The sequence below is a fragment of the Elephas maximus genome, chromosome 21 (assembly GCF_024166365.1).
Source record: "Elephas maximus indicus isolate mEleMax1 chromosome 21, mEleMax1 primary haplotype, whole genome shotgun sequence".
Classification (NCBI taxonomy): Eukaryota; Metazoa; Chordata; class Mammalia; order Proboscidea; family Elephantidae; genus Elephas; species Elephas maximus.
In genome coordinates, this window is record NC_064839.1 from 20,313,049 (window position 1) to 20,328,485 (window position 15,437).

General features: G+C 40.1%; 1 protein-coding gene and 1 non-coding gene across 6 annotated transcripts in view; both read left to right on the forward strand.

The window, feature by feature from the left end:
• Positions 1–15,437, forward strand: part of FTO (FTO alpha-ketoglutarate dependent dioxygenase) — a 412,384-nt gene that overhangs the window by 42,144 nt on the left and 354,803 nt on the right. The gene's annotated exons all lie outside the window — the stretch shown is intronic.
• Positions 4,403–4,505, forward strand: LOC126065214 (U6 spliceosomal RNA). The gene has a single exon (XR_007514765.1). It is a non-coding gene; the product is annotated as a U6 spliceosomal RNA (small nuclear RNA).

Consider the following 15,437-nt stretch of genomic DNA (forward strand, 5'->3'; position numbering starts at 1 on the left):
TGCTGATCTTTTGGTTAGCAGCTGTAGCTCTTAATTGAGTAGCTTATTAAGTACAAAGTGCTGAGTAGACATTGTGGGCATACAGACATAGATGTTATGTGCTAGCCTCAAAGAGAGTGTAGGGGATATAAGACAGGCATGGGGTCCTGGAGTGGATGCTTGGAGCCTTTCTGTGATCAGTTACCATTTCTCACCATGTTCCCAGGTAGAAGAATTGACATTTCAATACATATATGCTGTTGTTTATGTTGAGTTAGGGTTATAGTGCTTTAACCCTTTGCCATCCAGGTAATTCTGACTCATAGCAACCCTATAGGACAGAGTAGAACTGCCCCATAGGGTTTCTAAGGCTGTAATCTTTACGGAAGCAGACTGCCACATCTTTCTACTGAAGAGCAGCTGGCAGGCTGGAACTGCCGACCTTTTGATTAGCAGCTAAGTACTTAACCACTGCTCTACCAGGTCTCCTTTATATTGCTTTAGATAAGCCTAAAATTAGATTAATCTTGGAACTGCTACAGGATAAGCTTTATAATATGATCCCAGAGCCTGGGTCAGTAAATTTTGTTTGTTTCTGCTGCACTGAGGTCAGGAATGTGATATGACCTGGCCATACCAGCCAGATCTAAGGATGGTCAAGAGCCTGAAATCTAAACATCTAGAAATGGTGAATATGGATTTTACTTATGCTTGAGTGTTCTATATACCATGCATCATACTGCACATTATATAACTCTGATATCAGTGAGGTGCACCTAGCCATGCTGAGCTTGCCTCTGGTGGCTTGTATGTGCTTCAGCTTTTTCTGTTCAGCTTCTAGTGGTCACTTGTATGTGCTTTTCCCCTTTCTGATTATGCTAGGAGATTACAATTCCCAGCTTCCTTGCAGTTAGGTGGGATCATGTGATCAGTTCTAGACAATGAAATGTAAGTGGAAGTGATAGGTATCACTTCCTGGTCAAGACATTTAAGAGCTGGTGTACCTTTTGCATGTTTCCCTTTCTCCTACTCTAGTGGCCTTGGGGGCCATGTGTTCCAGGTGGTGGGGTCTCCATTAGGTGGGGTCTATAAGTGACGGTAGAGTAGAGCCCTGCCCCGACATGGACCCATATTGGAAAGGTAACTTGAGTAAGGAAAAGACCTTTGTTGTATTTAGCCTGAGATTTTTTAATTGTACTTTAGGTGAAAGTTTACAGCTCAAGTTAGTTTCTCATACAAAAATTTATACACACATTGTTACGTGACCCTAGTTCATATCCCTGTAATGTGACTGTACATTCCTCCTTTCCACCTCAAATTTCCTGTGTCTTTTCAGCCAACTTCTGTCCCTCTCTGCCTTCTCATCTCGTCTCCGGACAGGAGCTACCCGTTTAGTCTCGTGTATCTACTTGAAGGAGCACACTCTTCATGAGTATCATTTTATGTGTTATAGTTCCATTTATTCTTTGAAGAGTTGGCTTTGGGAATGGTTTCAGTTCTGGGTTAACAGAGAGTCCGGGGGCCATATCTTCTGGGGTTACTCCAGTCTCAGACCATTAAGTCGGGTCTTTTTACTAGAATTTGAGTTGTGCTCCCTACTTTTCTCCTGCTCCATCGGGGGCTCTCTCTGTTGTGCTCTCCATTAGGGTAGTCATTGGTGGTAGCTGGGCTCCATCTAGTTCTTCTGGTCTCAGGTCGATGGAGTCTCTGGTTTATGTGGCCCTTTTTGTCTCTTGGGCTAATATTTTTCTTGTGTCTTTGGTGTTCTTCATTCTTCTTTGCTTCGGGTGAGTGGGACCAATTGATGCTTCTTAGATGGCCACTTGCTAGCTCTTAAGACCCCAGACACCCACTCACCAAAGTGGGATGCGGAACATTTTCTTAATAAACTTAATCAACTTTGTTATGCCAATTGATCTAGATGTCCCCTGAAACCCTAGACCCCGCCCCTGCTACTCTGTCCCTCAAAGTGTTTGGTTGTGTTCAGGAAACTTCTTAGCTTTTGGTTTAGTCCATTTGTGCTGACTTCCCCTGTATTGTGTGTTGTCCTTCCCTTCACCTAAGATAATTCTTGTCTACTGTCTAGTTAGTGAATTCCCCTCTCCCTCCCTCCTCACCTTTGTAACCATCAAAGGATGTTTTCTGCTGTGTTTAAACATTTTCTTCAGTTCTTATAATAGTGATCTCATACAGTATTTGTCCTTTTGCGATTGACTAATTTCACCTAGCATAATGCTTTCCAGGTGTATCCATGTTATGAGATATTTTGCGAATTCGTCCTCGTTCCTTATCGTTGCATAGTGTTCCATTGTGTGAATATATACCATAATTTGTTTATCCATTCATCTGTTGATGGGCACCTTGGTTGTTTCCATCTTTTTGCTATTGTGAACAGTGCTGCAGTGAATATGGGTGTGCATATATCTGTTCATGTGGCAGCTCGTATTTCTTGAGGATATGTTCCAAGGAATGAGATTGCTGGATCATATGGTACCTCTATTTCCAGCTTTTAAAGGAAGTGCCAAATCGATTTCCAAAGTGGTTGTACCATTTTACATTCCTACCAGCAGTGTATAAGTGTTCTAGTCTCTCCACAAGCTCTCCAGCATTTATTATTTTGTGATTTTTGGATTAGTGCCAGCTTCGTTGGGGTGAGATAGTATCTTATTGTAGTTTAGACTTGCATTTCTCTAATGGCTAATGATTGTGAGCATTTCCTCACATATCTGTTAGCTGCCCACGTGTCTTCTTTGGTGAAGTGCCTGTTCATATCCTTTGTCTGTTTTTTAATTAAGCCCCTGAGATTTTGAGGTTGGTTTGTTTCTATAGCTTAGCCTGGACTGTTCTCACTAATACAGATGGACCAGTGCAGGAAAGGAAACACTGGTGGCATAGTGGTTAGGTGCTATGGCTGCTAACCAAAAGGTCAGCAGTTCCAGTCCCCCAGGCACTCCTTGGAAACTCTATGAGGTGGTTCTACTCTGTCCTAATAGTGTCGCTATGAGTTGGGGTTGACTTGACAGCAACGGATTTGGTTTTGGTTTAGCGAAGGAAAAGTTGTGTTTGTGTTATCTAGGATCTGTTATTCAACAGGATTTCAGCTACCTTCCAGAATGTAGTTTTAATTGGGAACTGAAGGGTAGACCCAATATAGGGGCAGAAGAAAATTGTGCTTCATTAATTACCAAGGGACCTGTGGGAGAAATAGCACTGATACTAACAGAGTTGTGGAAATGAGAGAATAATTAGTAAGAAGGGCCAGAGTTGAGTTAATGGCTGGTGTGACTCATCTTAATGAATTTTGAATTGCGTCTGGCATATTTAGGTGGTAAGATTTTGAACCTATAATTTTTCTCTTTGATTATAGTTTATTCCAGAGATTGACAAATTCAATTGCAGTGGCCTGTTTTTGTATGGCCCTTGAGCTAGAATGGTTTTGTTAAAAACAAACAAACAAAAAAGAACAAGAATATTCTATAGGAACTGTATGTGGCCCACGAAACCTAAAATATTGGCTATCTGGACCTTTACAGAAAGTTTGCTAACCCCTGGTTTATACCCTCAAAATCTCTACACACTATTGTCGACAAGTATCATACTCAATAGAGTCTGAGTTCCTTGAGAATGGGAACCCAAAGGTGTTTTATATATATATATATATATATATATATATATATATATATAAATTGACTGCGTAAGGCTGGAAGTAGGGTAGGGTGGTGTTATGGATTGAATTGTGTCCCCCCAAAATGTGTCAACTTGGCTAGGCCATGATTTCCAGTATTGTATGGTTGTCCTCCAGTTTGTGATCAGGTAATCCTACGTGTTGTAAATCCTAACCTCTATGATATTAATGAGGCAGGACTAGAGGCCGTTATGTTAATGAGGCAAGACTGAATCTACAGGAGTAGGTTGTACCTTGAGTCAGTCTCTTTTGAGATATAAAAGAGAGAAGCGAGCGGAGAGACATAGGTACCTCCTACCTCGGAGAATGAAGAACCAGGAGGGGAGCACGTCCTTTGGACCTGGGATCCCTGAGCTTTGAAGCTTCTAGACCAGGGGAAGATTGATGACAAGGACCTTCCCCCAGAACCAACAGAGGGAGAAAGCCTTCCCGTGCAGCCGACACTGTGAATTTGCACTTCCAGTCTTCTAAACTGTGAGAGAATAAATTTCTGTTTGGTAAAGGCATCCACTTGTATTTCTGTTATAGCACTAGATAACCAAGACAGGTGAGAATAAGGAGTGATGACCAATGGATACGGAGTTTCTCTTGGGATGATGAAAAGATTCTAAACTTAGATTGTGGTGATGGTTGCACATTCTGAATGTACTAAAAACCATTGAATTGTGTACTGTTGAGTGGGTGAATTTTACGGTATGTGAATTGAATTTCAAAGATATTAACAGAAATAATTATGCAGTGCTCGTTTCAGCAGCACATATACTAAAACTGGATACAGAGAAGATTAGCATGGCCCCTGTGCAAGGATGACACACAAATTCATGAAGCATTCCATATCTTTGAGGTTCACCCTTCAGCCGAAGATTAGACAGGTCCATAAAACAAAACAAGACTAAAGAAGCACAACAACCCAGGGGCAAGGACTAGAAGGCAGGAGGGGACAGGAAAGTTGGTAATTGGGAACCCAAGGTTGAGAAGGGGGAGTGTTGACATGTCATGGGGTTGGTAACCAGTGTCACAAAACAACGTGTGTACTAATCGTTTAATGAGAAGCTAATTTGTTCTGTAAATGTTCATCTAAAGTACAATAATAAAAAGCAGTAATTATGCAATGGGTTGCCTGTTTTCTAGCAATGTTGCTGATTATACACCCTCTTATTCAAGCAGCAGTGAGCATTTGAATCTCTTCTATTTTCCGTTCTTGAATTAAGAGCTCCTGAAAACAAAATTGATTTACATTCAAATCCCCTTTGACCTGACTTCTCTACTTACATAAATTTATACCATTTATGTGAGGACATGTGCACTAAGACACATGTGCAGAATATTCATCGCGGCGTTATTAATAGTGGCAAAACATAAGGAACAACCTAAATGTCCATTGGTAGGAGACATGTTAAATAAATTGAGACTTGTAGCCTGACATCATGTACCAATATGAGCCAGTCTGCAAGGTATTTAAGTCAAAAAAACAAGGAGCGAGAATACTTGTATTAGTATTTATGTATATAGGTAGTTTATCTCTGGAAATATTTAACAGTAGTTACCTCTGTGGGAGGGAAAATGTGAGTCAGGCAATGAGAGAGAGTCAGCCTTTTTTTGGTACACTTTTTTTTGTGTGTTCATATCACCATTATTCATAATAGCCAAAAAGTAGAAACAACCCAAATGTCCATCAACTGATGAATGAATAAGGACAATGTGGTATATCTATCCCCAAAACCCACTGCCGTCAAGTCAATTCCAACTCATAGCGACCCTATAGGTCAGAGTAGAACTGCCCCATAGATTTTCCAAGGAGCACCTGGCGGATTCAAACTGCGACCTCCTGATTAGCAGCTGTAGCACTTAACTACTACGCTGCCAGGGTTTCTGGTATATCTATACATTCATGTATGGAGTAGCTGGATCAAAAGGGATTTAAATATGAATCAGTTTTGTTTTCAGGAATCTTAATTCAAGAGGGTAGTTAATATTTAAATATTAAAATTTTTTTAAAGTTTATTTCTGAACTGCAGCTCAGCAAACAATGTTGCATCTGTTTGTTGATACCCCTTTTTGATCAGCGTGGAGCAATTTGTTGTAGGACTCATCCACTCCCCCCACCCCCAGCCACTAATGATGCAGCCATTCTGTGATTCCGCGGTTATTTTAACACTGTCTTCTAACCCAGCCGTGTGGTAGTGGTGTGTCTGCAGAGCAGAAATGTGGCTTGCCAGGGATAGTGTTGGACTGCCCACAAGTATTTGAATGCCTTCTGTGAATTGATAAATGAAGTTTACGGTTAGGATAAAAGTAAACCCAAGCCCCTAAGGTACAAAGAGCATTCAAGTAAAATCCACATAGTCAAATGTGACCCTGTTTCTCAGAATCCTTCATCGAGATCTTTTGTTTTTTTTCCTTTTAAACCAGGGAAAAATGTGGGCACTTATTTGATCAAACTTGATAAGAATGAGTAAAGTATGAAAATATGAGATTTCTAGCTGCCCCTCTAGGAACTTGGACTTTTTTGTTGTTGATCTTGCTGAAACAGTTCTTCCCTTGTAACTTACACAGTATTTCCTGTAATTTGTCTTGGTCCCAGAAGGACCCATAATTTGACTGTAACTCCTGTTTTTTAGTATTTGGTGTCACTGTTGGTTTGTGTCTTTCCTAATTATTGTAAAGCCTTCAGCCCGCAGGTGTGTTCACTCGGTAAGACTGCCACCTTCAGAGTGATTGTGTTCCCAGTATTTGACACAGTGCCCACTACTGTACTTTAGATGTCTCTTTGGAAGAGAGCTCATGGGCCTAAATCCTACAATTTCCATAGCTGGGAAGTGTAGGGTTGTAGAAACAGCTCCCTGGCTCCCTATATCCCATGCTTCTTGCTGTCACACTTGAAGCCAGGATTTCCATGCTCTCTTTCCAGCTGCAGGAGATCTGACTGCTCACAGGGGCTGTGTTTTCATTTAAAGGTATTCCACTTTCTTCATGTTCCTGCCGCCTGCTCCCTACTGACCCACAGCCAGGAGCTGCTCCTGCGGCAGCTTCTCCATTTGCATTACAGGGCACCTTGCTTTCTGCAACTCAGGTCTTCGTTTAATTTTTATATCTTGCACGTAAAGTCAGAGGATTGGGTTTAGGGGTGTCCGTATCCTAAGTAAACCCCGCTGTGAATCCTTTTATAATCTGTCCCTCAACCAGGCCCCTATTTATGAAATGTGTGAGTTTAGATGGTTTATGATTATTGCTGTTACCACTCTTGTTGACACGAGCCCATCCATTTGTGCTGTTAAAGCTGTCAAGGACCACGTGACGTTTTGGAGTCAAACCTTTCCGTAGTACACTTGACGCACTCTGAGGTCCACAGAGTCTGGTGTCTTCCTGAAGCTTACACAGATACTTAATTACAGAGCTGAGCCTGTAATTTAGAATTCTAGGTCTAGAGCTTTTTCCATAAACTAACCTGACTTAAAAGCTCAAAGATTCTTTGAATTTAAGTGGATTCTATAAATTAATGGTGAATTAGGAACTGAGTGATACGTAGCTAGGTAGTCTATTAAAATACCTCAGCGATGAAGTACTTTGGAAAAAAAATAGTGCTGAAATATTTAAAATTTTGCTTACCATCATTATAGTCAGAGGAAATAACAAACCTTTTAATTTATTTCTAATAGCCTTTAAATATTCTTTCAGAGAACTCTACAACAACTTACTGAGAATATGACATTATTGCTGGTATGACTCTTCCTTTTCACATTAATGTTAGGTAAAGGCACACAACACAGGACTGAAAAGGAACGTGGGCTAGAACAACGGTACAAACATTATTTCAGATGGCTATAGGCAAGCCAGAAGCCATGTCTTTCCTAGGTGAAAGGGCTGACCTGTTACAATTGCTGGTTGTGTGTATAACATCTGTTAGAAGAAGTAATTATTTTTAGCTGACTGACTATGACCAAGATTAATAGCTCTTGAAGGGGCTATAATGAAAGGCTGCCCCAACTGGCTTCTACATTATTCTTTATTTATCCTGCTCTCATCCTTGTCACCTTTGGGTATCAGCCAAATGTCACTTATATGAGATTTGCCCCTTGGATGTGAAAGGCCTCTCTTTCTTAATGACGAGAGGTGATTGGGCTGCAGGCTGAGGAACTTGGACAATTGACACGACCCAGAGGAGAGTCCCTCCAGGTCTGCAGGAGTCACAGGAATAGGACACTCACTTCTCAGGAAGAAAGAACATGAGAACATTCAGCTATCTGATCCAGATCATGGAGGTGTACTTGAGGAATTGTAGGGAGTAGTTCAAGGGCTCTGTTGTCAAGTCCATATATTTCAGTGGCTCTTCTACTCGGGGAAACCGTGGTGGCATAGTGGTTAAGTGCTACGGCTGCTAACCAAAGGGTTGGCAGTTCGAATCCGCCAGGCGCTCCTTGGAAACTCTATGGGACAGTTCTACTCTGTCTTACAGGGTCGCTATGAGTTGGAATCGATTCGACAGCACTGGGTCTTGGTCTTCTACTTAGAGCAATTGCAGGTTTCTTACTCTGAAGAGGAATTTTTTCACTGAAATTATCAACTACTTCTACTGTTATAAAACTTGGAAATCTTGTGGTAGAGACTATGCATTAACTCCTAAATCCTTTCTTGCTTCCTTCTATCAGGGACTTTTCAGGGCATATAGCTGCCTTTCCCAGCCTCCCTTGCAGCTAGGTGTGGCTATGTGACTAGGAGGATGTATCCCATGATAGTTTCTGGGATGGTTCCTAAGAGAAAGTTACTATGTGCCCTTAGACCTTTTTCTTTTTTTCAGGCTCTTCCTTTTATCTTATTGTTTGAAATATAAATGCTACTTTTGGATCTTGAAGGTGAAGGCCAAATCTTTTTTTTTTTTTAATTTAGTTTTTTAAAAAATTTTTTATCGTGTTTTAAGTGAAAGTTTACAAATCAAGTCAGTCTCTCATACAAAAATTTGTATATACCTTGCTATGTACTCCTAGTTGCTCTCCCCTTGATCAGACAGCATACTTCTTCTCTGCACCTTGTGTTCCCTGTGTCCCTTCAGCCAGCTTCTGTCCCCCTTTGCCTTCTCATCTCGCCTCCAGACGGGAGCTACCCACATAGTCTCATGTGTCTACTTGAGCCAAGAAGCTCACTCCTCACCAGTATCATTTTCTGTCTTATAGTCCAGTCCAATTCCTGTCTGAAGAGTCGGTTTTGGGAACGGTTCCAGTCTTGGGCTAACAGAACGTCTGGGGACCATGACTTCTGGAGTCCTTCTAGTCTCAGTCATGAAGGCCAAATCTTAGGGGTAGGAAAGGCATAAACTGGAAGGGGCCTGAGTCTCTCAGGACTTGAGAGTCATAAGAGCCACCATACCAGCCTGGTTCAGCCGCTTTTATTTTGGATTTTCTGTCACTTGCAGCTGAACCTAATCCTAGACAATACACCATTTCCACACACTGCAGAAGAGGAAAATGAATTCCAAGTGCTTAGATTTCCTTCTCCCATTTTAAATATTAACATCAAAATTGAAACAAGGTTCTTCACCCTTCTTTCAACTCGTACACATTAAAACAACTCACAAAAAAGGCAATGTGCTAATTTATTTAGGAGCTAAAGATATGAGACATATATTAGTATGAGAGACATATGAGAGACAGATTAGTGAGGAAACTGAACAAGAAAATAACTCATTATGAAAATGATAATTAGGACTGGCCTTAATGGCCTTCTGCAAGAGTTAGGTCAGGGAGCCCTCACCGCCTTCCAGCGTTGGTGGCAATAATCTTTTCTTAGATTATGAGATTCTTAAGGATTCACCTTCATCTGTCTCCTTAAAGCCTTTGGGAGCTTTTTTAGAGTTCAGGTTTAAAATGTCAAATCTTTATTCAGTGATGTCAGACTCCTTGCATGTTACTGCTGTTTATATTTTTCTTGAACATTCTTACTGGTTAGAATGTTCGCATGCGGCAGCCTTTCTCCTAATAATATCTGTGTTGGATAATATGCACTCTATTATCTATACCCATTGCCGTCGAGTCTATTCCGCCCTGTAGTGTTTCCAAGGCTGTAAATCTTTATGGAAGCACACTGCCACATCTTTTTCCTGTGGAGTGGCTGGTGGGTCCAAACCACCGACCTTTCAGTTAGCGAGTTCTTTAATGACTGTGCCACCAGGGCTCCTTATATTATCTATGGTGGATTGCAAATTATTAACACAACCCTTTAAAAGAGTTGCTGAGATGTGCAATTCTTTTTCATGATTTTTTTTTTTTGGGTAGGTTAGGAGCTTTATATGAGTTTCACTGACCTAAAATCAAGACGTCAGCAGGGCCATATTGCTTTCTTTCTTTAAAATAATATTTCATTGTGTCTTCAATGAAAGTTTACATTGCAAATTAGGTTCCCATTTAACAGTTTGTATACAAATTGTTCAGTGACATTGGTTACATTTTTTACAGTACATCAGCATTCTCATTATTTCTGTTTCTAGTAATGTAGTTGCCCTGCCCCTTACCTTGTCATCTTTGCTTTAGCATAAATATTGTCTGTTTGCTCTCATATCTAATTAAAAAATTATCTGATTTTTTAAAGAAGCACAGTATTCATGGATGATATTCTTTATTTTATAAGCCATTCCATTACTTAGCTGAAAGGTGACCTCTGGGAGTAGTTCCAGTTCAATGTTTAAAGGGTGTCTCAGGGCAATAGTCTTGAGGGTCCTCTAGTCTTAATCGGTCCAGTAAGTCTCGACTTTTTAAGAACTTGAGTTCTCTTCTACATTTTTTCTTCCATTATATCAGGATCTACCTATTGTGGCCCTGATCAGAATAGTTGGTAGTGGTAGCTGGGCACCATCTAGTTCTTCTTGTTTCAGGGTAGATGAGGCCATGGTTTGTGTAGGCTAGTAGTTCTATAGACTAGTTTCTTCTCTGAGTCTTTGGTTTCCTTCTTTCTCCTTTGCTCTGAATGAGTAGAGACCAACAGTTGTATCTTAGATGGCCGCTCGCAAGCTTTTAAGATGCCGGACACTACTCGCCATATTAGGATGTAGAACACAGACTTTATGAACTTTATTATGCCAATTGACCAATTGTTTCATGAGACTATGGTCCTAAGCCTTCAAACTCAGTAAACCACTCCTGCGAGGTGTTTGGTTATGTCTAAGAAGTATCCATATCTGAGCCCCTTGTGTGCTTTATTATATATATAAATATATATGCATGTATACACATACATTTATGTACATATGCATATAGGTACACCTATACATGCACACATGTATACACACATGTACCTATCTGTACACATACATGCACATATAGCTACATATGTAACCACACTTTAATGTTTTTTGGTTGTTGCAAGATTGTTTATGTTATAGCATTTATCAAAAATATCTCTTGTTCTTGTGTACTTCTTACTGACATTTTTCCATAATTTTTAAAACTTTCGAAAGAGGAAAGCAAACCTTTGGCTCCCTGTCTTCATTATCATTTGTAAAGTGAAGGTTTTCTGGGCAGTGTTTTTCCTTGCTGTTTCTTGCCTTTTAATTTGAAGAATAGCAGGATCTTGTCTTTTGTTCACACGCGTGAAAGCCCATTCAGCTGGAAACCAGCACAGTGTGCTCATTGTGGGCTCTGAGTGTTTGAGTGCTTTTGGTCACACACTAGTTGCTGTTTAACCATAATAAAATTGTGACCAAAGGAGATAAACACTTAAAGGATAAATGACAGGGCTGTTAATCTGAAAGCAAGTTTTGTAGCATTGTTGTTTTTAGCTAATAAGTATACAGCCAGGAGTCACAGAGATGACTTTTAAGTCTAAAGCTGAGTAAAGTCTGTGTTTTCAACTAGTAAAAAAAGTGATGTCACTGGATATTTTCAGTGGCTGATCATTTTCTGTTTTAAAAGATCATTTGGACATGTCTAAACTGCCTTTAGAAACTTCCAGAAATTTCCCCTAGGCATTTGCCAATCATTACTGTGTGTGTGTGTGTATACACACACACACACACCCCCACACACACATATACATCCAAGTATATTATCTAAGAAAAGAGCCTTTGGGGCTTTTCTAAGTCTCTGGTTTCAGAACTTGATCCATCTGCACCCCTTGTAAAGTGTTACGATTAGACTGCCCTTTGATGGAAAAATAGGGTCCTTGGGAATTTTCTTTCCCTATAGGAATGCAAAGAACAAATCTCACTTTCTTTTTTTTTTTTTGATTGTTTCTTAAGTGAAAGTTTACAAATCAAGTCAGTCTCTCATACAAAAATTTGTGTACACCTTGCTATTTACTCCTAGTTGTGCTCCCCCTAATGAGATAGCACACTCCCCCTCTCCACCCTGTATTCCCTCTGTCCATTCAGCTAGCTTCTGTCCCGCTCTGCATTCTCATCTCCGCCCCCCCCCCCCCCCCCAGGACAGGAGCTACCCACATAGTCTCATGTGTCTACTTGAGCCAAGAAGCTCACTCCTCACCTGTATCATTTCCTGTTCCGTAGTCCAGTCTAATCGCTGTCTGAAGAGTTGGCTTTGGGAATGGTTCCAGTTTTGGGCCAACAGAAGGTCTGGGGTCCATGACCTCTGGGATCCTTCTAGTCTTAGACCATTAAGTCTGGTCTTTTTACGAGAACAAATCTCAATTTCTTTCTCTCTCTATCTCTCTTTCTTTCTCCCTTGTGACATCTTATATAGCTGAAACCTGGGTTTTTGGCATATGGCCTTTTGAGAAGAGCTGGTTGTGATGAGGGTGCCCAGGTGTTAGAGTTCTGTTTATTGTTTGGGAGGTGAAATACACACTTGTCTCCTGTTGCAGAGTGCTAGGATGTGTTTTGTCTCATCCAGATTTTTCAGTCTTTTTCCAGGGTAGCAAACATAAAACAAATCAAAGTATATTTTGCAAATGTATTTTCTTTTTAAGTAGTTACATCTCATTATACAGCAGAAGTCTCAAAGTCTGCCTGCCTCAGGGGCCAGATAGGTATAAGGTGCTTAATGAAAGGCGAAGCTCTGTCTCAGTTTAGAGGAGACAACAGAGACTCGTGGTGCCAGTGGCCAAATAAGAAGTATATGTACTGTCTAAAGGGACCCAGTTGTTACTCGGCTTCTATGTGAGATGTGGGTCCAGTGTGTGCAGATATTCTGGTTTTTCAAAAGAAGCTGAAAATGTGGGTTTTTATTTGAAAGCTCTTGGTTTTAAAGAGCAATTTACTAATTGAAATTTAAAACCTCTATGGTCCAAATATACCATATCTACAGGCTGGAAACAGCTGAGGGCACGCCTTTTGTGACCTCTGTTATTTAGGGATGTTGCATAAACATTGTGACCAGAGAAAGAGACATGAGGATTCCTCTTCAGGAAAGCTGAGAAGCCCAGAGAAAAATATACAGGCTGGCATTTGGGAATATCTAAAGAAAAGGCCAGATTTCTATCCTGTTACCCTGTAGCAAGACCCACCAGTTGAAAAACTCATCGTTTGCACATACAGCTGCCAGTCACGTTTGTATTGCCTCACTCAGAATTATGGATAGGCAGGGATCATCAGACATTGGAGGAAGGCCTTCAAAGGAGTGACAGAATACAAAACAACCAAACAGAAGAAAAGGAACCCAGGGGAACAAGGCAGTGTGGGGAGCAGAAGACAAGTTCAAAACTTCAAAGTAAACAAGTTTTAATCAATAGTCGTAGACAAGAGTAGATGCTACATACATGAAACGAAAACAAGATGCTGACAAAAAGGAACTTGTTAATTTTGTTAATTGTGATAATGTATATTAAAAAAATGTCCTTGTGTATTAGAGTTACATACTAAAGAATTACCACTGAAATATTGTGATATCTGAGGTTTACTTTGAAATAACCCAGGAAAAAAGGTAGGGTGGGGAGATAGATGAAATAAGATTGGCAAAATATTGATGATTATTGAAGCTTGTATAATGTGTACATGGGGATTTATAATTATACAATTCTCTCTGAATTTGTGCTTCTGATTTTCTATTGTAAAACATTAAAAAAGAGGAACATTTAGAGAGCAAGAAAGAGTAGATTAAAAGTATGATAGCAGACATAAAAATTTCAGTAGAAGGATTAGAAAATAAAGTTGAAGACATTTTCTCAGAAAGTAGAACAAAAAAGGCTAAAAAAAAGCAATGGAAAATAAGAGAAAAAAGATATGAAATTAAAGGATCAGTCCAAATGGTTTAGTATCTAATTCTAGAAGTTCTAGAATGAGAACCAAAATATCAGCAGGAAAGAAATTATCAAATAAATAAAGAAGATAATTTACTTGAAGTAAAGGACATGAGTTTCCAGATCAAAAGTACCCAGCGAGTGCCCAGCACAAGGGATGAAAAATGAGCCCACTAAAAAAGAGAAGGTCCTAAGAGCTGACAAGCAACATCTCATTCCTGCCCTCAGCTGGGCTGGGTACTCTAGGGTGCTGGGACTCCTGATCCAACCATTCCAGCCAGTAATCCCATCTTTTGCTTGGTCAGAGATGTGGCAGTTGGTTGGCTATTGAGACTGAGAGGATCTGGGCTCTAACCTCTCCTTGTAGACTTCCAAGCAGTCTTCTTGTATTCAGCCCTACCTCTGAAACATACCTGTCCTCAGAAGTACCTGGTTCTTGTAATTCCTGAGCCTTTCTGGAGATAGTGGCACTTCTCATTGGCCACCCCTCTTCTCCCTCAACCTCTGCACTGCCAGTTAGGCTTTTCTGTTCTTTATTTAACATTAGTTACTACTCACCCCTTTTCATTTTCTAAAATGTGGTTGACATCTCTTATCTGCTGTCATCTTCTCTCCCATTCTCTTTTTCCTCGAAGATTCAGATATAAAAAAAAAAAAAAAATTTTTTTTTTACGTCCATTTCATTGAGGTTTTGGGAAGGCGCTAAGTGCATGTTTTGAATCTGCCATGTTTAAATGGAAGTTAATTAGTTGTGTTAATCATTAATTTGGATATCAGAGTTTCTTTTTCTAAGGTTTATTTGAAAATCAAATTAACATAAGAAAACAAGATTTAATATATAGAAAGTAGTTTTCTCCTTCTTACAGTCTTCGTCTCCTACAGGTCAGGTTGGTTTGTTTTTGCCTTCCGTAAAACAGTGTGGCACTCGAAGACACCTGCTCAGTTTAGCAGTAAATTCTGTACTGTATTTGGTCTTATTCTGAGCATTTGGAGTACGCTTCAATTACCCAACCGGATTTTGTAGCCTCCAGGAGCATAGGGTGATGTCCTAGTCTGCTCATGTTTTCCTTATGGCTCCTGATGAATCTGAGTTGAGTAAATAACTTTCTGATGAAAAGTACACTACTCACGTTCTCTTACTTTGTTTTTATATGTGTCACATGTGATTTTGGTAGAACTCTGGTGGCACAGTGGTTAAACATTTGGCTACTAACCAAAAGGTCAGCAGTTCGAATCCACTAGCTGCTCCTTGGAAACCTCCTCTGTCTTCTGTGGTCACCATGAGTCGAAATTGACTCAATGACAATAGGTTATATGTGATTCCATTTTAACGTCCCCTTAGCCTATTGCTGAGAGATCAGTAGGAAGGAATAGGTATAACAAGTAGACTTTGGGGTAGCATCGTTAAGTTGACAATATCCTTGGTCTACAGCTTTAAAAGTATTTTACTGAAATTGCAAATTTTCAGTTGTATTTAGGAAGAGGAGAAAAGGAGATTTGACTAGTCATTATACTGAGGAGGGGAAAATCTAGAATTTAATTTCTGATTTCAGACTTGGGTAGAATAGCCTGTTTCACAGTGGGTTGGCCT